This window comes from Lathamus discolor, chromosome W (assembly GCF_037157495.1).
Source record: "Lathamus discolor isolate bLatDis1 chromosome W, bLatDis1.hap1, whole genome shotgun sequence".
Taxonomy (NCBI): domain Eukaryota; kingdom Metazoa; phylum Chordata; class Aves; order Psittaciformes; family Psittacidae; genus Lathamus; species Lathamus discolor.
The window spans coordinates 20,373,052-20,399,889 of record NC_088908.1 but is presented as its reverse complement, the minus strand read 5'-3'; the positions used below and the strand labels follow the sequence as shown (position 1 = coordinate 20,399,889).

The following is a 26,838-nucleotide window of genomic DNA, read 5'->3' as shown; positions in this document are numbered from 1 at the left end:
CATTTATCATGAGGATCTGGGGGATATAAATTAGGCTTCTTTTCCGGCTCCATGTCAAAAGGATCATCCAGGTCAGCATCAGAATTAACAGGCATCAGAACTTCAGGAGCAGCAACAGCAGCCTGATGAGCACGCACAGGTTCCTTCTTGGGGTCAATAGGGTCCGGGTCAAAAAGAGTGTCTTCATCTCTGTCTTCAGACTTTGCAGCTGCGGCGGCAACTGGCAGAGGCTCAAGGGTGGCCAGGGGTGGGGGGGACGGGACACTGGGTTCCATGATCTCACTTTTTGACTTTAACATCTCTAAAATAGTTCTCCAAATGACCAACAAATGATTCACAGTGTCACTGCCCTCCGTGGCTGCGAGCCAAGTAAAATCTTGCTCAGGCTCTCGGAACCGACGCTGCCAGCAGCGAAGCGTTCTTTGCCTTCCGAAGGCTGCATTCTTCGGAGCTTTCCCGATCCCTGCTGTCTTCCCAGCCTTTTGTTTTAATAGGGTATTATATATAGCTTGCCAAATCTTATCCCCAAATTTCGCCATTCTGCTAACTCATGGACAGTGTGAGGGTTAACAAAACATCCCTTAGTCTGTCCATAAGCTAACAGTCCCTGCAGTTCTTTGTGCAAATCGATCCCTTTAACCTGCCGCTTTTGTAAGAAGGCAGTAAATAAATCATACGCCGCTTGCCTTTCCATACCTTTAGCGTGCTTGTTGCAGCCCCTTTAGGTTTTGGCGGCGCATATCGGCTGGGCTCGTCTATATGGTCACCCAGGGTCCGGCGCTTAAAATCTCGAGATCTTGGTGCTTTGACCGTCCTGTGGCTGCGATCAGGACCCGAGCACAACTTACGCCGTCCCACCGTGGCGTTTGAGGGATCACGTCGGGGTCACCATTTGTGGGAATTGCCGGGAGACGAGCTCATCCAATGATGACCGACAAGTCTCATTTATTGTTAAGCAGATGGATACTTATATACCTTGCTTACAGAGATCATTGGCTTATAGCTTTTACATGTTACAAGATCATTGGCTTATAGCTTCTACATGTTACAAGATCATTGGTTTATAATACAGTAACGGAGTTCAGCAGAACAGGATACAAAATAGGACCAGGGACAAGGAGTCTGGTCAGTGAGATAAACATTAAGCAATTTGAAGGTCACAAACTTAATTATCGTTCTGCTTCTGCCGCAGTCTATCTCCAGGGCGCGCTCATCTTGCTCCCTTGTACTTTTCCATCTGAGATCTGCACCAGCTGCAGTATGTCACCATGACCTTTATCTTTTAACCATTCAGCAACATAGCAACTCTCCACACCTGCCCATGGCAGGGGGGTTGGAACTAGATGATCTTGAGGTCACAGAATCACAGAATCCCAAGGGTTGGAAGGGACCTCAAAAGATCATCTAGTCCAACCCCCCTGCAAGAGCAGAGTAACCTAAAGTACATCACACAGGAACTTTTCCAGGCGGGCCTTGAATATCTCCAATGTAGGAGACTCCACAACCTCCCTGGGCAACCTGTTCCAGTGCTCTGTCAAGAGTGACAGTAAAGAAGTTCTTCCTGATGTTAACGTGGAACTTCCTATGCTCCAGTTTACACCCATTGCCCCTTGTCCTATCACTGGATATCACTGAAAAAAGCCTAGCTCCATCATCCTGACACTCACCCTTTACATATTTGGAAAGACTGATGAGTTCACCCCTCAGTCTCCTCTTCTCCAAGCTGAAGAGACCCAGCTCCCTTAGCATCTCCTCATAAGGGAGGTGTTCCACTCCCTTAATCATCTTTGTGGCTCTGTGCTGGACTCTTTCAAGCAATTCCCTGTCCTTGAACAGAGGGGCCCAGAACTGGACGCAATATTCCAGATGCGGCCTCACCAAGGCTGAGTACAGGGGGAGAAGAACCTCTCTTGACCTACTAATCACACCCTTTCTAATGCACCCTAAGATGCCATTTGCCTTCTTGGCCACAAGAGCACATTGCTGGCTCATGGTCATCCTCCTATCCACCAGGACCCCCAGGTCCCTTTCCCCTTCGCTACTTTCCAGCAGGTCAACCCCCAACCTGTACTGGTACATGGGGTTGTTCTTCCCCAGATGCAAGACTCTACACTTGCCCTTGTTAAATTTCATCAAGTTTCTCCCCGCCCAACTCTCCAGCCTGTCCAGGTCTCGCTGAATGGCAGCACAGTCTTCTGGTGTGTCAGCCACTCCTCCCAGTTTTGTGTCATCAGCGAACTTGCTGAGGGTACACTCAGTTCCCTCATCCAGGTCGTTGATGAAAATATTAAACAGCACCGGTCCCAGCACTGACCCCTGAGGGACTCTACTAGTCACAGACCTCCAGCTAGATTCTGCGCCATTGACCACAACTCTCTGCCTTCTTCCTTTCAACCAGTTCCTGATCCACCTCACTACTTGATCATTAAGCCCACACTTCCTTAGCTTATCTATGAGGATGCTGTGGGAGACAGTATCAAATGCCTTACTGAAATCAAGAAAAACTACATCTACCGCTCTACCATCATCCCTCCACCTAGTCACTTCCTCATAGAAGGCTATAAGGTTGGTCATACATGACTTCCCCCTCATAAAACCATGTTGGTTGTTCTTAATGACCCCCTCATCCTTGATATGCCTAGAGATGGAGTCAAGAATAAGTTGTTCCATCACCTTTCCAGGGATGGAGGTAAGGCTGACCGGTCTATAATTACCCGGGTCCTCCTTTTTGCCCTTCTTATAGACTGGGGTGACATTTGCCATCCGCCAATCCTCAGGCACCTCTCCCGTCTCCCACGACTTACCAAAGAACTTTCCAAGGTCCTTTCCAACCCTAACTATTCTATGATTCTATGATTCTATGAAGGTGATCAGCAGCACCTGATATGGTCTACTCCAATTTCCTTAAGAGGATTACCTGTAAAGTTCTTAATATATAAACTCAATTTCCTGTCTTAAAAGGATGAATAGGATAATATAAACCTCTGGCCCTGGTCCCTAACACTGCCATTTATTTCTTCTGTTTTCTTAAGTTTACTAAGAACTGTTGAAGGTATCCTTCTCCTACTTGAATGGTATGGCCTTCCATATAGAATCTCAAATGGGCTAATTCCTTCCTTTGACCAAGGTTTTGTTCTGATTCTTAATAAGGCCAATGGTAATGCATGGTACCAATATAACTTAGTCTCTTGACAAATCTTTCCAAGTTGTTTAATTAAGTGATTAATTTTTTCCACTTGCACATTGGCCTGAGGCCTATATGGAACATGGAATTGCCAATCTATCTCCAGTTTCTTGCTGATTTTGCACTGAAATGTGTACTGTGGTCAGAGGAGATAGTTGCTGGTACCCCAAAATGAGGTATTATTTCATTTAATAGCACCTTAATCACTTGTTTTACATTATTTGCCCTGCAAGGGAAAGCTTCTGGCCAACTTGAAAAATTATCTGTCAACACCAGCAAATATTGATAACCTCCTTTTCTAGGTAATTCAGAAAAATCTATTTGCCACTGTTGTCCCAGATAACTCCCTTTTCCAATTGTCCCAACCTGATTCCTGTTTTCAGTCTTAGGATTATATTTCAGACATAGTTGACATTGTTTTGTCACTATTTGCACTATGGTATATAAATTTCTTCCCATGATCTGTTTAAATGTTTATACAAGACATTACTTCCCCAATGAATTTTGTTATGTTCTTCTTGTATCAATTTCTATAATTGATTATAGGGGATCACTACTCACCCATCAGGTATTTTTATCCAATCCTTTTCATTTTCTTGTCCTTCCAAGTCTTCAATTAGTTTAATATCTTCTTTGGAGTACCCAGGTTTATTTTGCTCAATTACCAGTTTACCGTCAGGAATTAAGGACATAACCTCAACTCTTTCTGTTTCTGCTGCCCGTTTAGCCTCACAATCAGCCAAATTATTTCCAATCTCTTGATCAGAGTTAACTTTTTGATGTCCTTTACAATGTATGATAGCCACTTCATTAGGTAATTGTACAGCTTCTAACAATCGCAGAATTTCTGATGCATGTATAATTTGTCTTCCCTGGGTATTTAAAAGTCCTCTTTCTTTCCAAATTGCTCCATGTGCATGAACTACACCAAAGGCGTATTTAGAATCAGTCCATATATTTATCTGCTTGTCCTTTGCCAACTCCAAGGCTCTAGTCAGGGCTGTTATTTCTGCCTTTTGTGCTGAGGTGTTAGAGGGTAATGGTTTAGCTTCTATTACCTTTGAAGTTGTAGTTATGGCATATCCTGCTCTTCGTTTACCATCTTTAACAAAGCTGCTGCCATTGGTGAACCAGGAATCTGCACCCTCCAGAGGCTCCTCCTTCAGATCTGGTCGGCTCGAGTATACTGTCTCTATAGTGGCCAAGCAGTCATGAACCAATGGTTCAGTAGGGGTTTCCTGAAGGCAAGATGCTGGATTTACAACATTAGTGACCACATGTCGTGGTTTAAACAGCACTGCACTAGCTACTAAGAAGGAGAAAAATAACTGCTACTGCTGAACCCAGGACACCACAATTTCCACATCATCCAGTTCTACTAGGATAGCCTGATATTTCAAGAAATGCAGTGGTGACAGCCAATGTGTACAATTTTGTTCTAGGACTGCTGATACTGCGTGTGACACTAACACGGTGATCTTTTGCCCCAGTGTAAATTTTGGGGCCTCTTGGATGTTTAAGATAACTGCTGCCACTGCTCTCAAGCATCCAGGACAGCCTTTTCTCGGTTCATCCAGCTGTTTTGAAAAATAGGCCACTGCTCTTTTATAAGGTCCCAGTCTTTGAGCCAAAACCCCCAAGGCAATTTGCTGTTTCTCATAGGAATATAACCAAAAGTGTTTTGTTATGTCCAGGAGCCCCAGAGCTGGAGCTCTCATGAGTTCTGTCTTTAAACTTTTAAACACCTCTTCAGCTTGATCTGTCCATTTTTAGAAAGGCTGGATTTTCTTTTAGCAGTTCATATAAGGGTCTTACCAGAGCCCCATTAATCATGGATCCAGAGTCAACACCACCTTGTCATTCCCAGAAATGTCTGGAGATCTTTAACTATGGATGGTCGTGGTGTTTGACAGATTGCTTCCTTCTGAGCTGTTCCAAGTTCATGTCCTCCTGTTATTTCGTATCCTAAATAAGATACTTGAGTTTGAATTAGTTGAGCCGTCGATTTAGATGCCTGGTGTCCATTTAGCCCTAGAAAGTTTAACAATTCTACAGTCCATTGAGCACATTCTTTTTCAGTTTTGGTAGCAATTAACAGGTCATAAACATATTGTAGTAAAGTGCCTGTCTGGGTGGGTGCTTCCCAGGATTTTAATTCATGTGCCAATTGATTTCCAAAAATGGTCAGACTGTTTTTAAATCCCTGAGGTAACACCTTCCAAGTGAGCTGTGTCCTCCTTCCTGTTTCAGGGTTTTCCCATTCGAAAGCCAATAAATTTTGATTTTCTGTGGCTAGGGGCAGACAGAAAAATGCATCCTTTAAGTCCAGAACAGTAAACCACTTCTGATTATTATTCAACTTAGTCAATAAGGTATACAGATTAGCTACTACTGGATGAACATCCTCCACAATTTTGTTGATTGCTCTGAGATCTTGAACTAATCTGTAACTATTCCCATTAGATTTCTTTACTGGCAAGATAGGAGTATTATATTCCAATTCACATTCAATTAATAATCCATATTTTAAAAATTTATCAATGATTTCTTTGATTCCCTTTTGATCCTCCAATTTTAAGGGATATTGTTTTATTCTAATAGGACAGGCCCACCTTTTTTTTTCTACTTTAACAAGCAAAGCATTTTTCGCCTTACCTGGAACTTCAGATGCCCATACTCCCAGATATACGTGATTAAGGATTTCTTCTATTTCAGGGAGGTCCTCCTGTTTGCTTTTCTGTTGAATTAAAGATAAACTCAAAACTGCAATTAATTGAGAGTTTTTAACTCATAATTCCATTTTGCCTTCTTTAAATGTTGCTTCTCACTCTAATAATGATTTTGGAGAATTTGGCATGCATAAAAATTTCTGCATTTCTATTTGTTTTCCCAATTAGTACTCTAAAGGTTTCAGAAAGAATGCTTTTTTTTTTTTTTTCATGGTGGCCAGTAGCTCCCACAACTGTAACAAATTCTTTTCCTTCTGATTTAACACTAAATATGTTGCTCCTGTATCCACTAAAAATTCCACTTTATTTCCTCTAGTCCCTAGCTTTAATTTAACCAGTGGATCTGCTAGGGTAGATTCCCCAGGTCCCCATCAGTCTAGTTCTAATTCAGTCACTGGAGTCACCTTGTGGGTATTCCTTTTAGGGCAGTCTTACTTCCAACATCCAAATTCCTTACAGTATGCACACTGATCCGGTCCCATAGGAGAAGAATTCACTCTTTCACCTCTGCCTGACATTCCTCCTCTACCTTTGCCTCATCCTCTCACATTAGTCCCTCCACCAGTTTCCACTTGTCCCAAAGCAACCACCGTAGCCATGGCTATAGCATGACTCAGCTTTTTCTTCTCTGTTTCCGATTCCTATAAACTCTCCATGCTTCTTCCTTTATTTCTGTTGGTATTTATCCAATAAATTCTTAATCTCCTCGAGACTATAGGCTGTCAATTCGTCTGTTCTTACTTGTCCATTTGCCCTAGTACTCATCTTACGTTTAAACACAGGAGCTGCTCGAACCCCTTCCGGTTTTTTTTTCTTTTCGCAGTTGCTCGCCCTGCTCTGCAGGGGCTACAGATGCCTGCCTGTGCAACAACACTTCTGTTTTAACCCTTTCTTAACTCTGATCGTGAATCTGCTACTTGTTGCCATTGACAGCAACCTCCCTCTTCCTCCTTATCAATATCAAATAGGACAGATGCAGAGGGTGCTCCTCTCGGAGGTTCCTGTTATATTCTCCAACCTATCTTCCTGATTATTGTTTTTTAACTTTAAACATCTTTCCCCCAATATCACAGGCTGAACAACATCTCTCCAGCTTAGCTTTCTGTTTTTCCCTGTCCTTTTCCAAAGCAAAAATTAAAGGATCTGGCAGAGCTATATGAATTTCACATTCTGTCTGCCACTCCGGGTGGTTTCTTAAAGTGAAAAACATATCTACATACATCACTTCATCCCATTTTCCTTGTTGCCTTAAGAATAACATCAATTGTAACAATGTATTATAGTTCAGAGTTCCATTTTTAGGCAATTTTTCCTGATTTTCCAAAGTATATAAAGGCCACCATTGATTACAGTATTTTATCGACGTTTTCTTGTTTACCGAGCCCCTAGGAGATCCTCCCAATTCTCTCCAATGTGCCAAAATACACCCTAAAGGACTCTTTTTCAAGATTTCTCCACTCTGTTGATTTCCTATTATTAATTTTGCATTCACACACACTAGGGATCCCACAGACACACTCCACACAGTTACAGTACCTGAGACAGAGACTAAATTCAATCAAACAAACAACAATTAATAACACAACATCCTGTCGCTAATACTAAAATTGTTACCATAACGAGCCACAAAATAAGTCAAATACCAGTAAAATCAAAAAACGTTTCCACAAGACGCCCCCTGCGTCTTGCAGGTGTATACCAAAAGGATGTTAGCAGCCAAGTATACACCTTTACCCACAAGATTTCCTATCTCAATTTACAGAAGGCTTCCAAACCTTGCGTACGCTTACCAGACCAACCCAATTTAGTCTTTATGTAAGATGCCCCCTGCACCTTACAGACTATATAAAAGAATACCTTTCGTAAAGATGGTCTTTGTCTGCTCCTGCAGCGATCCGAATGAGTCAAGGGGTCCTTCCAGGAAAATTCCCAAGGGCCCTAGGGAGCCCTGTCCTCAGTGGGTCCTGCAGCCAAGCAGAGAGGGTCCCATCTGGGGTGCCAGATTGATTCGGAGAAATCACCAGGAACAAACTTGCCAACAAAGTTGAAGTTGACAAGCAGGTATTCCTTATTGTGGCACCGGGAGACATGGGAGATAGCTCCTCCTAGCATGTCTCTGCTGAAGTGCTAAGCAATCCGTCCTTACATAGTCACTAAGCATACATATTCATTACGTACATGCATATTCATGAGGTCACTTATGTATTGCATCAGTCTTCTAGAAAGTTTCTCCTGCATGCACACAAAAATGTGGTATTCATCTTTGGGGGTCGTTTACTTCTTCCAACAATCTTCATCACTTGGCCATTCCTTGAACTTTCGTCTTGGCAGCCTTTGAAGCATGCACAGTAGATAAATGCTTACACCAGCTTAATTAGTTTAGTAACACCACTGACATAATTGAATGATTTCTCCCTGTCCTTTTACTTATGAGTTAACTCAGCTACAATTCATCCTGAACATCTGCTAGTTTCAGATAATCATTATCTACACATTCTGTTTCGCTTACCATAAATTTTGTACAAGATTACAAGGTCCTAGAACTATGTCAACTACGGTCATTTGTCTTATACAAGGATGATTGCTAAGCAGAACTAATTTACTTACTTATAATAGATTATATTTCATCCTATATTTCTCTAGTTCACTGGTTATACACAACAGAGATGAAGCTACTTATTTAACGTTTTTGCAAAAACAGGTGTCCCAGTAACTAGGCACACCCTGGTTGCAAGGCTTCACCTTTCTTTCCCCTATGCCTGACCATGAAGTCCCTCCCTTGTTTCCATAGTGGCTAGGTACTCCAAGGTTTACAGCCTATCCAAAACGCCTAAGTTACCCGCGTGAAGTATGCCCCTGGTTGCATCTCCCACTACTCTACGCCCCTTCCCCTTACTTACACCTTCCCTTTTATGGTATAGTCGCCTAACTCATGTCCCCGTCCGCGTCCCCCCCCATTGGGGAGCTTGATTTCAAGTATCAAGCCTTGTTCTAGCCCTTTTATCACTCTGGCTACACTGAATTTCAGGTGAAACCTCCTGCCTATTTGCCAACTTCTTTATCTTTAGTTATCACGCTAGCTATACTTACTAGGCTGTAAAAGCAACACAGTGGTGTTTCTTACATAACACAGGTGACATGGCACCCTGTCTGCATGCTAATGGAGCAACTGTCTGCTCCCCACTTCTGCCCTGGGTCTTTTCCAGTCTCAGCCTGGCTCAGAAATCACTCTGGAAGGGGGCTGCAAGGCCACTGATGAGACTTGTGGAAACTGGAGGTGGCAACAAGGCAGTAGGTGCTGGGAGGGGCAAAGGAACTCCCTCCCAGAGTCCCACCACCATCCAGGACAGACAGCCCAGAGGGGCTGCCAGGTGTGGGAAGGCAGGAGGATGTCATGAGGAAGCAGATGAAGCTCTGGAGAAACTGGAACAGCTCCAGCATTCCCTAAGCACAGGATCTTGGCAGGTCCAGCAGACTGAAACCCATCAGGAACTGTGCTGGCAGAAAACAACCCTAAAGAAAATCCATTGGGCTATGGCAGCTGCACCATGAGTGAGTCAGGAGCTGCTATGGCAGGGGGTAGGAAGCAAAGCAGGAATCAAGAACATACCTGAAGCATAAAACCAGAGCATACCAGGCTCTCCTACCAGACCTGCATCCAGAGAAAACCACCTCCCTGCTGGGCATGGATCGGGAAGGTGGCTGGGAGGCCATGGCTGGGAACTGACTTAGGGACCTGGCTATGGCTGCCAAGTTTCTTGTCTCACTGAGCTCCAGGTTAACCTCAGCCCAGCTTTCCCTTTTATCCCCTTGGGACTTATAAAAGGGCTCTACAAATACCCACAAAGGATTCACTGAACCACTTTTATAACTGGTGTAAAAAGAGTTCTGATTGTAACAAATTGATAGGCAAGTTGGGATTTTTCCAAATTGAATGGGACACTCCCCTAATCCCTGCAGCGGAGTTATATTAGCAAGACAAGAGAGGGCAAGACCAGATTAGCCTCTTTACTCACCACCAAGAAGATGCATTTCTCTGCTGTTGGTGGCAACCCAATAGGCATGAGAGGTGGGAGTATATGCTATACTGGACCTCAGATTGTCTCAGTGATACTAGCTGCAGTATTGGTCATCCCTGTGACCCCTAGTACTTTCCGAAAGTGCTACCAGACAATCCGGTATGGTTTCCAACAAATCTATACCTTCACAGCGCACACTCACATAATCAAAGTCTTTTATGATGTCATGGTCTAAACACAGTCAGCCATAAATCACTCAGTCGCTCTCTCACTCCCCCTCTTTTTGTCCTCCCCCTGCTCCCAGAGGGATGGGGAGGAGAATCAAAAGAATGCAACTCCAACAGGTTGAGATAAGAATAGTTTAGTAACTAAGGTATAACACAAATCACTACTGCTACCACCAATAATAATAATGATAAAGGAAATAACAAGGGAAGAGAATACAACACCTCACCACCTGCTGACCGATAACTCCCCCCCCAGCCCGACCGAGCACCGACCGATACCTAGTCCAACCCTGCAATGCAGTAGCCCTTCTGGGTAACTCTCAGTTACATCCTGCGCATGACGTGATGTGGTATGGAATACTTCTTTGTTCAGTTTGGGTCAGGTGTCCTGTCTCTGCTTCCTCCCAGCTTTCCCTCCTCCTTGGCAGAGCATGAGGCTCAGAAAGTCCTTGGCCAGACCAAACCTTTGAGCAGTAACTAAAAACATTGGTGCTATCAGCACCTTTCCCAGGCCGAAAGTCAAAAACACAGCGCTGCACCAGCTACCAAGAAGGAGAAAAAATGACTGCTACTGCTGGACCCAGGACATATGATCAAAAGAGCCTAGAGTTATGTCAATATGGAGGCCAGGAATATCGGGTTGGAGAAAATTTGGGAAAAGGAGGAATTAGACTGGGGTTGAGTTGCCCCAGAGGAGAGCAATGGTTATGCTTTACTAAGGCAGGACACAGGGACATATCAGATGGAGGTGGTGTTCAAGACATGGTCAAAGAAGAAATCGTCAGAAATGTAACCAGGCACTTCATAGAGCAAGGATGACAAAGAGAACAGGATACCCACAATAACATGTATATAGATTTAAGAAAAAGAATGAGTGAAGAGCTAGGATTTCCCTCAGTAGGCCAAAATCTGTTTGCAATTTTAGCAACCAAAATAGCTAAGAAACTGAATGTAGCAAATTGCTGGATTTGTGGAGGGCCTTTAACGGCCCTGGAGGGGTGCAGGTCTAAGTGCACACTAAGAAGTGCAGTCTAAGATGTGATCAGGTGGAATCACACACTTACTGCCAGTGGAGTAAGACAACCAGGAGGATGGGTTCTAAGCTCTATTATTATTGGTATGGAATGCCTAAGGCAAGAAGGACTGAGATTTCGGAGCCCGATGGGTGATACCCCTTGTAAGAGGATCTTGAGCACTAACTCAGCTTTTCAAAAGTGGATACCAAGACTCCCAAGGTCATATTGGGCAAAATACAATTAGTCTAATAGATAAGGAATGAGTTGCAATTTAAATCCAAATCTACAGTTATATAAGTGTACTAAGAAAAGATATGAATCCCTTCTCTGGAGTAAGGGCTATATCCAAATTTTGGGAAAATATAAGGAATATCAGAGAAGGGCTCTGGAAAGCACCAGATGGGTTGTTTTGGATATGTGGCAGATGGGCATATCCTCAACTGCCGGGCAATTGGGAGGGAAGCTGTGCTTTGGGGTTAATCCAGCCTGGATTCTTTCTTTTACCCCCAGAGGATGGAGATAGGCTGGGTGTCCCTTTATATGAGAGCCTGAGATGGGAAAAGCGCTCTTTCATGGGTGGATCCTAAAGGTGGGGAGAAGATGAGTGGCCTCCCCAGTGAATCACTGAAACTTATGGACCGGCCACTTGGGCACAAGATGGAAGCTGGGGCTATTGCACTCCAATCTATATGCTTAATTGTATTATAAGGCTACAGGCTGTGGTCGAGTTAACTACCAATCAGACAGCAGATGGTTTGGAACTATTGGCCCATCAGCAGACTCAGATTAGAACAGCTGTTTACCAAAATAGGTTAGCCTTAGATTATCTCTTCACTGAGGAGGGAGGGGTGTGTGGAAAATATAACACCTCCGACTGCTGCCTTAAGATAGATGATACTGGAGAAGCGGTATTAAACATAGCTACTAGCATTTGCAAAATAGCCCATGTGCCAGTTCAAAAATGGAAATCAGTGATAGACGCTAGTTGGTGGGGTGGTATGCTTGGAGTTTCCTGGTGGAAGAAGTTAGGATTCTTTATGTTACGTGCTCTTGCTGGGCTAATGATTTTGCCATGTTTAATACCCTGTTTTATAAGATTAATCTCTACTGTTGTGGAAGGAATGCAGTTAACAGCTATACCCATGAATTCGAAAATGTCTATGGCATCTGGAGCACAAAAGATAATGATTTTATGAAAATGACACAACAACGAACTCAAAAAAGTTAGCCTAATATTAAACAAGCTCGAGAGACTTCAAAAAATTAAAAAAAACCCCAAACAAACATATAATGCTTCAGCAAACTAATGGATAAAAGAGAAAAAGGATGGTTTGGGATTAACAACATAAATAGCTTGCTTCAGCAAAAGCTTGCTTTATCTTTGTTTTTGTATTGTATCCTGCTTAAGCACAATCACATAGGCAGACAAGAAGAATGTAAGTTCCTGAAACTGTGAAACAAACAGGAACAAGGGACTTTTATGGCTGGACATAGGTCATATGGCAATCATGCTTGATCGAACCAACATCTAATCTGGAAGTAACAGAACAAGTTATATGATAAGGGCTTTAGGCACATGCACGGGGTTAAGTAGATCAAAAGTTCATATCAAAGAAGACTACTGGCCCTTATCAACTATCTCTTAAAATACCCTCCTGGATATGCCCAGAAGAAACTGCACTGGAGTGCAGCGATTAGGCCTCAAGCCAGGGAGCAGAGACCTGTGATTGCTTGCTGCATCTGTCACTGTCACCTCTCCTTGACATGTCTCTGCCACTTCAGTAAGGAATTCTTGGAGGCAAGGTGCTGTCTTGCAGAGCATGTCTCCACAGCGCTGTGCTGTGGGTCTGGGCTCTACACTTCTGTCTGCCCCCCACTCAAGCTCTGTTGGGTGAAGAGGTGGTGGCTCCTCCACCCTGCTCATCTGCTTCCTGCACCCACATTAGCTCTAATGAGCTTGAGCAGGTTACGTGCTAGGTCTTTGCTTGTTTTCATGCTGACACAGGCTAGGGAACATCCCATGAGCAGCTCAACTGGCAGATGGGAGGGGGAAAAGGGAAAAAAACCCAGCAGCACACCACTTCACATGCTGAATGCAGGAAAAAAAACCCTAAAATCCTCATATATGCATGCATCAATGAGCTCAGAGAGAAAATGGTACCAGTGCACTCCCTGGGAACAGGTACCTTGCTTGTGAGCGCACCTGAGAACATCTGAGCAGACACCTCTTGGCTCTTGCCATCCCATCTGCTCTTCCCACTCACGACGCTGCACAAGCCAGAAGGAGCAGAGACCACTGTGCATCTAGTACCAGCCAGCTGCCAATTCTCCAAACAATTTTAGGGTGGTCTCACTTCTTGATGGAAATAACCCCTACAGCCCCCTCTCTGCTTCCTTCTGCATTTCTCAAGCTGGATGGGTACATGGAGTTTTTAGCCACAGCTGGAAGTGTCCTGGGTCTCAGGTCATTCTGATCCTTGATTTCAAACCGAATGGATACGTGAAGCAACACTCAAAGCTCTTTGTTCTCCCCTGTGACTAAAGGATTCAAGGCAAGCACTCACATGGGTCCAGCAGAATAGTGTACACCCTCCCACTCAAACCCAAGCACTTTGAACTGGTATTTTCAGATACTTGTGGGGACTGTTTATTGCCATTTTGAAATATTAGGGTTGAGAACTTAAATAAAACAATCCCACATGGGAATCATTTTGCATTTCCAAGTGCTTAAGGTCCTACGGATGAGGTAAAGAGCTGGGAGTTAAATGTCTGGGCAGGAAAATGCCAATTCTCCAAATCTTGGTGAAGGGGGGGGGGGGGGGGAGGGGGGAATAATTAATCCTGCATGTCATTAATTACTAATAAACAAAAAATGAGTAAGACACCTGTTCCGAGTGCTGTCTTCCCAGCTATCACGAGGGCCCTCTGGAGACGCAGATGACTTCCCCAATGTCGGGAAAACCTGGTTTCGATAACACAGTAGCTCGTGAGGCAGAGTGAGGTTTAAATCCTTATTCAAATAAAGGGAGATCCTGACTGGACACGCCTGTGTCGTGGTTTAGACCGATCCACACAGCTCGTCCACTCACCCCCCCTCCAACCATCCTCGCTCCCGGAAGGATGGGTAGGAGAATCAAGAGAATGTAACTCCCACGGGTTGAGATAAGAACAGCCCAGTAACTAAGGTATAACACAAATCACTGCTGCTACCACCAATGATAATAGTGATAAGAGAAAATAACAAGAGAATACAATACCACCGCCGAACGAGTTCGACCCCCGCCAAAGAGAGAGTGTGCCCTTCCAGGTAACTCCCAGTTACCTCCCTGGGCATGACGTGCTGTGGTATGGAATACCTCTTTGGCTAGTTTGGATCAGGTGTCCTGTCTCTGTTTCCTCCCGGCCTCCCCTCGTCCCCAGCAGAGCATGAGACTCACAAAGTCCTTGGCCAAAATAAACATTACTTAACAACAACTAAAAACAATCGGTGTTATCAGCTCTCTGCCCAGGCTGGAAGTCAAAACACAGAGCTTGCACCAGTTACTAAGAAGGAGTAAAACGGCTCCTGGTAAACCCAGGACAGTATCCACCCCTTATTCCATGCCATTCACATCATGCTCAGATCCCACATTTTCAATATACCATCTCTCTTACATATATATATATGTAGATATACATACACACACACACACAGACAAAGAAATAATTTCTTAGTGCATGGACCAATCCCTATAATGCTGTCGAGTCCATTTGGTCCATGATGTCAGGTTCCATCCCTTGTAAGAGTCTTTTCAGGGCAGGAAAAGGCTGTGTGCAGTGTTGGATCGTTGCCTGCTGATGCTGATTGTTCCTTCACTGCAGAACTTGTCTGGTTCTATCAGAATTCATTCTCTGTTGGGATGATGGTTGGAGGGAAGTCAGGGCCAGTCGCTGGTGACCTGAAAACATCTAATTGATGGACTCATCAAATACTCAAAAAGTATTACACATCAGGCAACAGCACACAATTAAGTTCATTGGCTGTTTTTTCCCCTAAAATCAAATCCCCTTGAGGTATACATCGGACTTCCCCATTTTCCCGCATTATCCACCAAGTATATCCGGGTCCCTGAGCAAAAGCAATCCCACGAGTGGGTTTGCCTTTACCTGAAGCAGGAATAACCCAAGCTGTCTTCCCCAGCAAATTCTTCATGTGCACCACAGGAACTTTGTCCCCCTCTACAATATGTAAAAGTTCTGACTGGGCTGGGCCAGCTCTATTGACCGATCCTCTAGTATTAACCAACCAGGTGGACTTTCGTAACTGTGCATCCCAATGCTTGAAAGTTCCCCCAACCATTGCCCTCAGTGTGGTTTTTAACAGCCCATTGTACCGTTCAATTTTCCAAGAGGCTGGTGCATGGTATGGGATGTGATATACCCACTCAATGCCATGCTCTTTGGCCCAAGTGTCTATAAGGTTATTCCGGAAATGAGTCCCATTGTCTGACTCAATTCTCTCTGGGGTGCCGTGTCGCCACAAAATCTGTTTCTCAAGGCCCAGGATAGTGTTCCAGGCAGTGGCGTGGGGCACGGCGTATGTTTCAAGTCATCCGGTGGCTGCTTCCATCATGGTAAGCACATGGCGCTTGTCTTGGCGGGTTGGTGGGAGTGTGATATAGTCAATCTGCCAGGCCTCCCCATATTTGTACTTCAGCCATCGTCCTCCATACCAGAGAGGCTTTAACCGTTTGGCTTGTTTAATTGCAGCACATGTTTCACACTCATGAATAACCTGGGCAATAGTGTCCATTGTTAAGTCCATCCCTCGGTCACGGGCCCATCTGTATGTTGCATCTCTGCCCTGATGGCCTGAAGTGTCATGGGCCCACCGGGCCAAAAATAATTCACCTTTATGTTGCCAGTCTAAGTCCATCTGAGCCACTTCAATCTTAGCAGCTTTATCCACTTGTTGGTTGTTCTGGTGTTCCTCAGTGGCCCGACTATTGGGTACACGTGCATCTACATGGCGTACCTTCACCGCCAGGTTCTGCACCCGGGCAGCGATATCTTGCCACAGTGCAGCAGCCCAGATGGGTTTACCTCTGTGTTGCCAGTTGCTTCGCTTCCATTGCTGCAACCACCCCCACAGCGCATTTGCCACCATCCATGAGTCAGTGTAGAGATAAAGTACTGGCCACTTCTCTCGTTCAGCAATGTCCAGGGCCAGCTGGATGGCTTTCACCTCGGCAAACTGACTCGATTCGTCCTCTCCTTCAGCAGTTTCTGCAACTTGTCGCCGAGGACTCCATACGGCTGCCTTCCATCTCCGATGTTTTCCCACAGTACGGCAGGACCCATCAGTAAACAAGGCATGCTGTTTTTCACTTTCTGACAGTTCGTTATATGGTGGAGCCTCTTCAGCACGCATCACCTCCTCCTCTGGTGACATTCTAAAATCTTTGCCCTCTGGCCAGTCCATGATGACTTCTAGAATGCCTGGACGACTGGGATTTCCTATTCGAGCTCGTTGTGTAAGTAGTGCAGCCCATTTACTCCATGTAGCATCAGTTGCAAGATGTGTAGAGGAGACCCTGCCTTTGAACAACGAGCCCAGTACAGGCAACCGGGATGCCAGGAGGAGCTGTGCTTCAGTGCCATCTACGTCCGAAGCAGCTCGAACCCCTTCATAGGCTGCCAGTATCTCTTTCTCTGTTGGGGCATAGCTGGCCTCAGATCCTTTGTACCCCCGACTCCAAAAACCGAGGGGTCGACCTCGAGTCTCCCCTGGAGCTTTCTGCCAGAGGCTCCAGGTAGGACCATTTTCCCCAGCTGCGGTGTACAGTACATTTTTAACATCTGGCCCGGTCCATACTGGTCCGAGGGCTACTGCATGCACTATCTCGCGTTTAATTTGCTCAAAGGCTTGTTGTTGCTCAGGACCCCATTTAAAATCATTCTTCTTCCGGGTCACATGATAGAGAGGGCTTACAATCGAACTGTAATTTGGGATGTGCATTCTCCAGAACCCCACAGCACCCAAGAAAGCTTGTGTTTCTTTCTTATTAGTTGGTGGAGACATTGCTGTTATCTTGTTGATCACATCTGTGGGGATCTGGCGACGTCCGTCTTGCCACTTTATTCCCAAAAATTGAATCTCTTGTGCAGGTCCCTTGACCTTACTCTGTTTTATGGCAAAACCGGCTTTCAGCAGGATTTGGATTATTTTCCTCCCTTTCTCAAAGACTTCTTCCGCTGTATCGCCCCACACGATAATGTCATCAATGTATTGCAGGTGTTCTGGAGCTTGCCCCTGTTCCAGTGCGGTCTGGATCAGTCCATGACAGATGGTAGGGCTGTGTTTCCACCCCTGGGGCAGTCGATTCCAAGTGAACTGGACTCCCCTCCAAGTAAAAGCAAACTGTGACCTGCACTCTGCTGCCATTTCCTCCCAGTTAGGCTGATTTCAGCCTCCAGTGCAGTCAACTCTTGGGATCCTCCTGTCACTCCAGAAATATAGATGGGTTCCAACATGGTAATCCCCGTCACAATCAGGAAACAGGTCTCAACAATATTAAAAGGCCATTCAAGAACTTCAAAACTCTCAAATGATGCTGTAGCTGGTCTGAGAGGGGGGCTAAGAGTGTAAAAGAATGTCCCCTTCACAGGTTGACCACCCGAGAAGGAGAAAAAAGATGTGAAATTGCTAAGCACCTTTATTATATACCTCCCAAAGTATAAAGGTGGTGACCACACTGGGAACATAAGACCGATCAGTTTCATGATCAATGATTCTAGTGTATTACAAGTCATTATAATAAAGTACAATGAGACAAAAACCTTAGCCCAAGCCCCACACTTGAAAAACAGTACCACAGCAAATACCAGCTGTATGTAATGTACAGAGTTCTGAACCTGTGAGATCAAGAGGAACAGCTTTGAGAGCCAATAAATCAGCATTGTAACGAGTGACTATTAATCCGGTCAGATCTGTCGTTATCCCAACCCTTCGTGCCCCACGTTGGGCGCCAAAATGAACTGTCGTGGTTTAAACCAATCCACACAGGTCGTCCACTCACCCCCCCCCCCCCCCCCCGGCCCTCCCCACTCCTGGAGGGAAGGGGAGGAGAATCAGGAGAATGTAACTCCCACGGGTTGAGATAAGAACAGCCCAGTAACTAAGGTATAACACAAATCACTGCTGCTACCGCCAATGATAATAGTGATAAGAGAAAATAACAAGAGAATACAATATCACCGCCGAACGAGTTCGACCCCCCTGAAGAGAGAGAGCCTGCCCTTCCAGGTAACTCCCAGTTACCTCTCCGGGCATGACGTGCTTTGGTACGGAATACTCCCCTGGCCAGTTTGGGTCAGGTGTCCTGTCTCTGCTTCCTCCCAGCCTCCCTCGTCCCCAGCAGAGCATGAGACTCACAGAGTCCTTGGCCAGAATAAAAATTACTTAACAACAATTAAAAACAATCGGTGTTATCAGCTCTCTGCCCAGGCTGGAAGTCAAAACAGAGAGCTTGCACCAGTTACTAAGAAGGAGTAAAACGGCTCCTGGTAAACCCAGGACATTACCCAATCTCTCCTGGTTGAGGCAACTGGTTGCAGGAATATTGATGTTAATTATTTTTATATTGATTACTTGTGGTATGATGCAGTGTTCCCTCTGGTGTTGTAAATGATCTATGATAAATTATGAAGACTGGAAAAGGAATGAACTTAAGCACCAGGTAGAAAAGGGAAATTATTTCAAAAAGACTTTTGATGGTAATGGTAATATATAAAATGTTGCAAAAGAATTTACAAAATGACAGAGAAAGGGGGGATTTGAAACAAGGGGGGCACAAAATCACAAAATGGCATATATAAACCTTTAGAATTAGTTTTAAGTAATGTTAAGTTTGATGGCTTTGTAATAGTAAGAATGGAAAATTACTGAGGTGCATGATACATAGAAAAAAAAAATAGAGTGCCGCTAGAGAACATACTGAGAATTCTTGTACAAGATAAATCATTATAGTTGACATAGTTTTAAGAAAAACAGTCTAGAAGAACAGGACACAGGGGTAAGGAGTATCTGGGAATGGCAGGTGTCCAGGATGGGCTACAGTTAAACTAACTGATAATTAGGAGGATAGGAGGATTATTATGTCTCTGGTGCTAACGAACCAATTAAACTGGTATGAGCATCTACTGCGCGTGCTTCAAAGGCTGCCAGAAATGATGAAGACTGTTGGAAGAAGTAAGTGACCCTCAGAGACCACCACCACAATTCTGTATGCATGTGGGGAACTTTCTGGAAAATGATGTAATCCATATGTAGCCTCATGAATATGTATGTATGCCCAGGGACTATGTAAGGACAGCTTGTGTAGCAATACAGAGACACACGTTAGGAGGAGCTATCCCCCGTGTCTCCTGGCGCCTCAATAAAGAATACCTGCTTTTAAGCTTGAAAACTTTGTTGGCAAGTTTGTTCCTGGAGTTTTCTCCTAATCAATTGAGACATAGGAGCAGCTTTTAGTGCTTTGTCTTTCCCTTTTTTTATCTTCTGTTTGCTTTTCAACGTGGTTCTTTGAGTGTTTTGCCACCCGTAGAAGCCCAGGCTTTCTTTAAGGAAAAAGGACAAGCTCTTCAGTGCTCGTATCTTATCTCACCTGTCCTATTTTCTTTGAAGGCAGGACAAAAGGCAGCAATTTCATAGAGCCAGGCAGCCCTCAGCCACCATGGCTCTTGCAAAAGAATGAAGAAGCTGCAGGCTTGTGTTCCCCTTTCCTGCTGATGTACCAAACCTACTTGCAGGAGCAAGCGCTGTTTTCCTGGTCGGCCAATGAGTTGCATTCATCTGAGGAACTCAAGGTAACTCCCTTTAAACCTTCTGGGTGGGAAGAAATCTTGGGTGTGGAGAAAAGCTGTGGCCTTGCCAAAAATATTATCAGGAATAGTGAATAAGCTCAAGAAATTGCTTTACTCACAGAAAATAACTTCTGTAGACAATGTGGCAATATGACTACTAAGCATTGCTGGATTTTTGCTTTCTGGTAGCCTGCAGCTTGTGAAAGCAGAATAGAAAAATTATAGGCAGCCTGGGTAGCTGTAACCCCCAAGTATCTAAGACAAAGGAGAAAGGGGGACGGACCCCATGGACTGGATATGTATAAATTAAGTGTTGACGCAAAGAAAATTTGAGAACCCTGAACCAGGCTGTCCTGGGTTTACCAGGAGCTCCCTTCCTTTCCCCCTTGGTTTTCCCCCCCCTTTTTTTTTTCTCACAGTTGCTTGCCCTGCTCTGCAGCGGCGGCAGATGCCTGCCTCTGCAACAGCACTTCTGCTTTAACCCTTTCTTAACTCTGAATGTGAATGTGCTGCTTGTTGCCAGTGACAGCAATCTTTTCCTCCTTATCAATATCAGATAGGACAGATGCAGAGGGTGCTCCTCTCGGAGGTACCTGTGATACATAATTTTCCAACCTATCTTCCTGATTACTGTTTTTTAGCTTTAAACATCTTTCTCCAATATCACAGACTGAACAACATCTCTCCATCTTAACTTTCAGTTTTTCCCTGTCCTTTTCCAAAGCCAAAATTAAGGGATCTGGCGGAGCTATATTAATTTTGCATTCAGTCTGTCACTCCACATGTTTCTTAAAGTGAAAAGCATATCTGCATACATTACTTCATCCCATTTACCTTGCAGCCTCAAAACAACATCAATTGTAACAATGTATTATAGTTCAGAGTTCCATTTTTAGGCCATTTTTCCTGATCTTCCAAAGTATACAAAGGCCACCATCGGTTACAATATTTCACCAATGTTTTCCTATTTATCGAGCCCCCAGGAGACCCTCCAAGTTCTTTCCAGTGTGTCAAAATGCACCCTAAAGTTCTCTTTTTCAAGATCTCTTCACTCTGCTGATTTTCCATTATCAATCTCTCACTCACATATACTAGGGATCCCACAGACACACTTCACACAGTTACCACACCTGAGACAAAGACAGAGACTAAATTTCAGTCAAACAGCAGTTAATAACACAGTTATAATATCCTGTCACCAATACCAAATCACAAGACCAAAATCCTTACTGTAACAAGCCACAAAATAAGATGAATACCAGTTGAATCAAAAGCAATACTTCCTAACCCCTATGCCTCAGACCATATTGTAACATTAGTGGGGTGGTTTCCTTGAACCCTTTATATTTGACCAGCCTGTCAGTGTCCCAAGAAGGACAAGACCCTTATGTCCGACCAGCCTGTCTGCGTTCCACTGTGGGAACCGTACTGGACAGCCCACTGTATCGGAGGGTGATTCAACTAACCTATTCAGGGACCCACGCTGACAGCATCATGAATCAAATCCCTTATGGGCTGTTGATAGCACACTGGACCCGAAACCATTTCCACAACACACCCCCTGTGTCTTGTAGGACCCAAACATCAAGATGCCCCCTGCTTCTCGTGGGTGTATACCAGTAAAATCCAAAACCTTTTCTGCAAGACTCCAAACGGCGTTTTGGCAGGACCCAAACAACAAGAAGCCCCCTGCTTCGTGTGGGTGTATCCCAAACAGATGCTAGCAGCCAGGTATATGCCTTTACCTACGAGATTTCCTATCTCGATTTACGGAAGGCTTCCAAACCTTGCATACGCTTACCAAACCAACCCAATTACCAATTTAGTCTTTATGCAAGATGCCCCCTGCACCTTACAGACTATACAAAAGAAAAGAATACCTTTTATGAAGATGGTCCTTGTCTGCTCCCTCAGTGATCCGAATGAGTCGAGGGGTCCTTCCAGGAAAAATTCCCAAGGGCCCTAGCACCAGAGACATAATAATCCTCCTGTCCTCCTGCTTATCAGTTGGTTTAACTGTAGCCCATCCTGGACACCTGCCATTCCCAGATACTCCTTATCCCTGTGTCCTGTTCTTCTAGACTGTTTTTCTTAAAACTATGTCAACTATAACAATTTATCTTGTACAAGAATTCTCAGTATGTTCTCTAGCTGTACTCCATTTTTTTTCTGTGGAGAAGTGGCTAACAGAGAAAGGTCACGTTCCCATCAATGAGCTGAAATAGAACATTTGTTTAGAGAATGGTGCAGACTTATTAGCACCAGATAATGAGGAACTGAGGGACATCTGGAGGGAAGTGCCATGCTCTGGCCAATTACAGACAAGGACACTAACTAATAAACAAGATAAGCACATAAAAATAGAGGATATAAAAGTACACAGTTTAACCGCAAAAATAATGAGCTTACGCAATGCCTTATTTGTGCCAGAACCAATCAAGTGCCTAGTATTTGCATATTCACTGTTATATTAACTGAAGGTAGAAGCCCAATAAATGAATCGTGCTTATTGATCACAATGGTCGTGTTGATTCCTCCCTGCTGCAACATTTTTCTATGTATCATGCACCTCAGTAATTTTCCATTCTTACTATTACAAAGACATCAAACTTAACATTACTCAAAACCGATTCTAAAGCTTTATATATTCCAGTTTGTAATTTTGTGCCCCCCCTTGTCTCACAATGTTAGTCACAGGGAGCATTTCCATCGGGTTACAGACTGATGATATACATTTTGGGCTAGTATGGCAAGATTTAAACTGTATATATGATCAAAGCTTGATTATTACATCGAGTTACAAAGAATAAGAAATACATTTCCTGTGGCACAGGAGACACACCAGTTTATGTAGTGAAATCGCCACTGGAATGTGTTTAACTCACTGTTTATGAGCTAGATACATGTTTTCGTTCAACAGGTGAAAACATTTTCCTTCCCACAAGCATATCTGACTCATGGTTAGGAAAGGCTGTTGACTAAGGGCCATTCCCTTCTGTTAACACCTATTGCACCTTAGGGAGCCAAACCCAAACATTCAACCCTTTTACCTCCTTGGAGAGGGAGCTGAACCTGAGACCTCACCTCCTGGTTTTGAGAAGGGACTGCAGGGAACACCACAGCAGGACCCAGCTGGAAGCACCCTGGTTCCATTCACTGCTTCAGAACAGGATTTTAGCCTTATCCCTTACCTCTGACCAAGAGTAAAACTTGTGCTTATTTAAGTAGAAGCAGAGGTAGACCAAGAGGTTTTAACAATCCCACCCCTCATATTTTAGAATCAGAACAGTAAGGAAAAAAACAGGAACTTGGAGAGAGGCAGATCATTTGGATCTTCCTTGTGAGAGTACTTTTGGATAGGAAGAGAAGGAAATCTAAAGAAATGATGCAGGCTGAGTCTATGTCTAAGTACAGTTTGACAAACACCTATGAGGAGTAAGGCAAAAAGACTTAAAAATAACTGTGCTAGTCTGATATAAAGCTTCATTGAACTTTTTCTTAAAAAACAAACTAATTAGAAAGACAGAAGATGAACTAGACTGTATCTAGGCTCCTCAATTAGATGTATTTAGATCATTTGCCTTCAACTTGGAAGGACACATTTTAGACCTACTTAAACGGACACCATATGAACCAATTGAAAATATCTGTTTATAAAACCCAACAAGACGACATACAATTAATAAGGTATTTAACTCACCTTTTGTAGACTCAAACTGTTTTAGAACTCATTATTGCACTTCCAGTCCTTTTTACACATCATGAGGCAAACATTTGGTTTTACCTTGGGTTTAACATATTCAAACAATAACTGTGGCTGTATGCCCACATAGAGCAGTAATCACCATAGCATTGGAGAATGCTACTTTAACACATTCTTAGTAGCTGTGTCATGCTAAACCACTGCAAAAGTTAACAGGGCTGCTCTGAATCGGTTTGCCCAACCTGTAGCTGTGCCTGGGATTGCTCTAACCCAGGTGTAGGACCTTGCACTTGGCATGGTTAAACTTCATAAGGTTGGCATCAGCCCACCTCAAAAGCGTGTCAAGGTCCCTCTGGATGGCATTCCTTCCCTCCAGCGTATCAACTGAACCACACAGCTTGATGTCATAGGCAAACTTGCTGAGGGCGCACTCAATCCCACTGTCCATGTCACCAACAAAGATGTTAAACAAGACTGGTCCCAACACGGATCCCTGAGGGACACCACTCGTTACTGGTCTCCAGGTAGACACTGAGCCATTGACCACAACTCTTTGTGTGCGGCCATCCAGCCAGTTATTTATCCACTGAGTGGTCCACCTATAAAACTGATGTCTCTCCAATTTAGATACAAGGATGTTGTGTGGGACAGTGTCAAACACTTTGCACAAGTCCAGGTAGATGACATCAACTGCTCTACCCCTATCCATCAGTTCCGTAGCCCCATCAAGAAGGACACCAAACTGATCAGGCAGGATTTCCCCTTAGTGAAGCCATGCTGGCTGTCAACAAGCACCTTGTTGTTTTTCATGTGCCTTGGCATGCCATCCAGGAGAATGTGCTCCATGATTTTGCCAGGCACAGAGGTGAGACTGACTGGTCTGTAATTCCCTAAGTCATCCATTTTCCCCTTCTTGAAAATGGGGGTGATATTTCCCTTTTTCCAGTCGTCAGGAACTTCACCTGACTGCCATAATTTTTCAAATATGATGGCCAGTGGCTTAGCAACTTCATTCGCCAGCTCCTTCAGGACCCGCGGATGGATTTCATCAGGTCCCATGGACTTGTGTATGTTCAGGTTCTTAAGATGGTCTCGAACCAGATCCTCTCCTACAGTGGGCACAAGGTCTTCATTCTCACAGTTCCTGTGTCTGCCTTTCAAGACTTGAGTGGTGTGGTCAGAGCCTTGGCCAGTGAAAATCAAGGCAAAGAATTCATTCAGAACCTCAGCCTTCTCCAAATCCTGTGTAGCCAGTTCTCCTGAGAGCTTCCTCAGGGGGCCTATGTTATCCCTAGTCTGTTTTTTATTCGCTACGTACCTATAGAATCCCTTCCTGTTATACTTCACATTCCTAGCCAAGTTTAATTCTAACTGGGCCTTAGCATTTCTAACCTGGCCTCTAGCTTCCTGGACAACATCCCTGTATTCTTCCCAGGCCTCCTGTCCTTGCTTCCACCTTTTATAACCCCCTTTTTTCCTTTGAATTTTTCTCAGAAGCTCCTTATCCACCCAAGGAGGTCTCCTGGACCTCCTGTTGCACTTCCTTCTAGTTGGGATGCAGCACTCCTGAGCTTGTAGCAGGTGATCCTTGAATATCAACCAAGAGTCTTGGGCCCCCCTGCCCTCCAGGGCTATATCCCATGGAACCTTACTAAGCAGGCTCCTGAAGAGGCCAAAGTCTGCTCTTTTGAAGTCCAGCGCAGTGAGCTTGCTACACACTCTTCTCACTGTCCTGGGGATCTCAAATTCGACCATCTCGTGATCACTACAGCCAAGGGTGCCCTGGAGCATCACATTTCCAACTGGCCTTTCCCTGTTGGTGATCACGAGGTCAAGCATGGCACCTCTCCTTGTCGGCTCCTCTATTACTTGCAGAAGGAAGTTGTCTTCCAGACAATCGAGGAACCTCCTGGATTGCTTGCGCAGGGCCGTACTGTCGCTCCAACAGATATCAGGGTGGTTGAAGTCACCCATAAGAACAAGGGTCTGTGAGCGTGAGGCTTTTCCTATCTGTCAGTAGAGTGTTTCATCCACAGGTTCCTCTTGATCAGGCGGTCTGTAACAGATCCCCACAGTAATGTCCCCCATCGCTGTTCTCCCTTTAACCCTGACCCACAAACTCTCTGTTAACTGATCACCTGTCCCCAGACAGAGTTCCATACTCTCCAGCCTATCACTGACATAAAGGTCAACTCCCCTTCCCCACCTGCCGGGCCTGTCTTTTTTAAAAAGCCTGTAACCTTCCATTGCAACACTCCAGTCATAGGAGCCATCCCACCATGTTTTCATGATGCCTATTATATCATTCCCCCATAGACAGGTACACATCTCTTATTCCTCTTGTTTGTTCCCCATGCTACGGGTGTTTGTATAGAGGCATCTGAGCCGAGCTCCAAATGAAGCCGGCTCATTGGCTGGAGTGGCTGGAATATCTCTACATTCCTCCAAGCATTTATTATAGGTGCTGGCAACTGACTGTGTGTTTTGGGATGGAATGATGCCCCCATCCCCCAACACATCTAGTTTAAAGCTTTCTTGACCAGCCTGGCAAGTCTCCTACCAAAACCTCTCTTCCCCTTCATTGTCAGAGCAGCTCCACCAGCCCCCAGTAGACCTGGCCTACAAACTTGGGTCCCGTGTTCAAGACACCCAAACCCCTGACTATGGCACCACTGTTCTAACCATTTATTAACCTGGCTAATCCTCCTAGCTTTTTTAAGGTCCTCACCTGTATCCTGGAGAATTGACGAAAAGACTATCTGAGCTCCAGAGCCCCTAACCACCTCTCCCAGGGCTCCGTAGTCCTTCTTTATGTTCCCCAGGCTACTACTATCTACATCCCTATCACCCACATGTATCACTAGAAGTGGGCAATAATCTGTGGGACTTACTAGAGCAGGCAACCTCTCAGGTTGCCCAGGTAGGCAACACACCTTCCTTGAGACTGGGTCAGGCTGACAGATGAGTGCTTCTGTCCCTTTCAAAGTAGAGTCCCCTACTACTACGACCTGCTGCTTTATCCTCCCAGCACCCGTCGAGATCTTCTTTACCAGTGCATCAGCCGGCTGTTTCTGGTGCGAGTGCGTTTCCTCATTAGCCCCGTGCAAGACAGCAAA

General features: G+C 44.6%; 1 long non-coding RNA gene across 4 annotated transcripts in view; it reads right to left on the bottom strand.

Annotated features, from left to right (window-relative positions):
• Positions 1-22,229, bottom strand: part of LOC136004179 (uncharacterized) — a 60,735-nt gene extending 38,506 nt beyond the window's left edge. For 3 of the 4 annotated variants that reach the window (XR_010608251.1, XR_010608253.1, XR_010608250.1), the window contains exons 1-3: positions 7,771-8,016; positions 5,840-5,921; positions 3,746-5,476 (exon numbers count right to left, since the gene is read on the bottom strand). This is a non-coding gene — a long non-coding RNA (uncharacterized LOC136004179). Of the gene's footprint in view, positions 1-3,745; positions 5,477-5,839; positions 5,922-7,770; positions 8,017-21,899 lie in introns of those variants that run through there. The other variant, XR_010608252.1, reaches the window with a different exon arrangement.
• Positions 22,230-26,838: the final 4,609 nt, after the last annotated feature.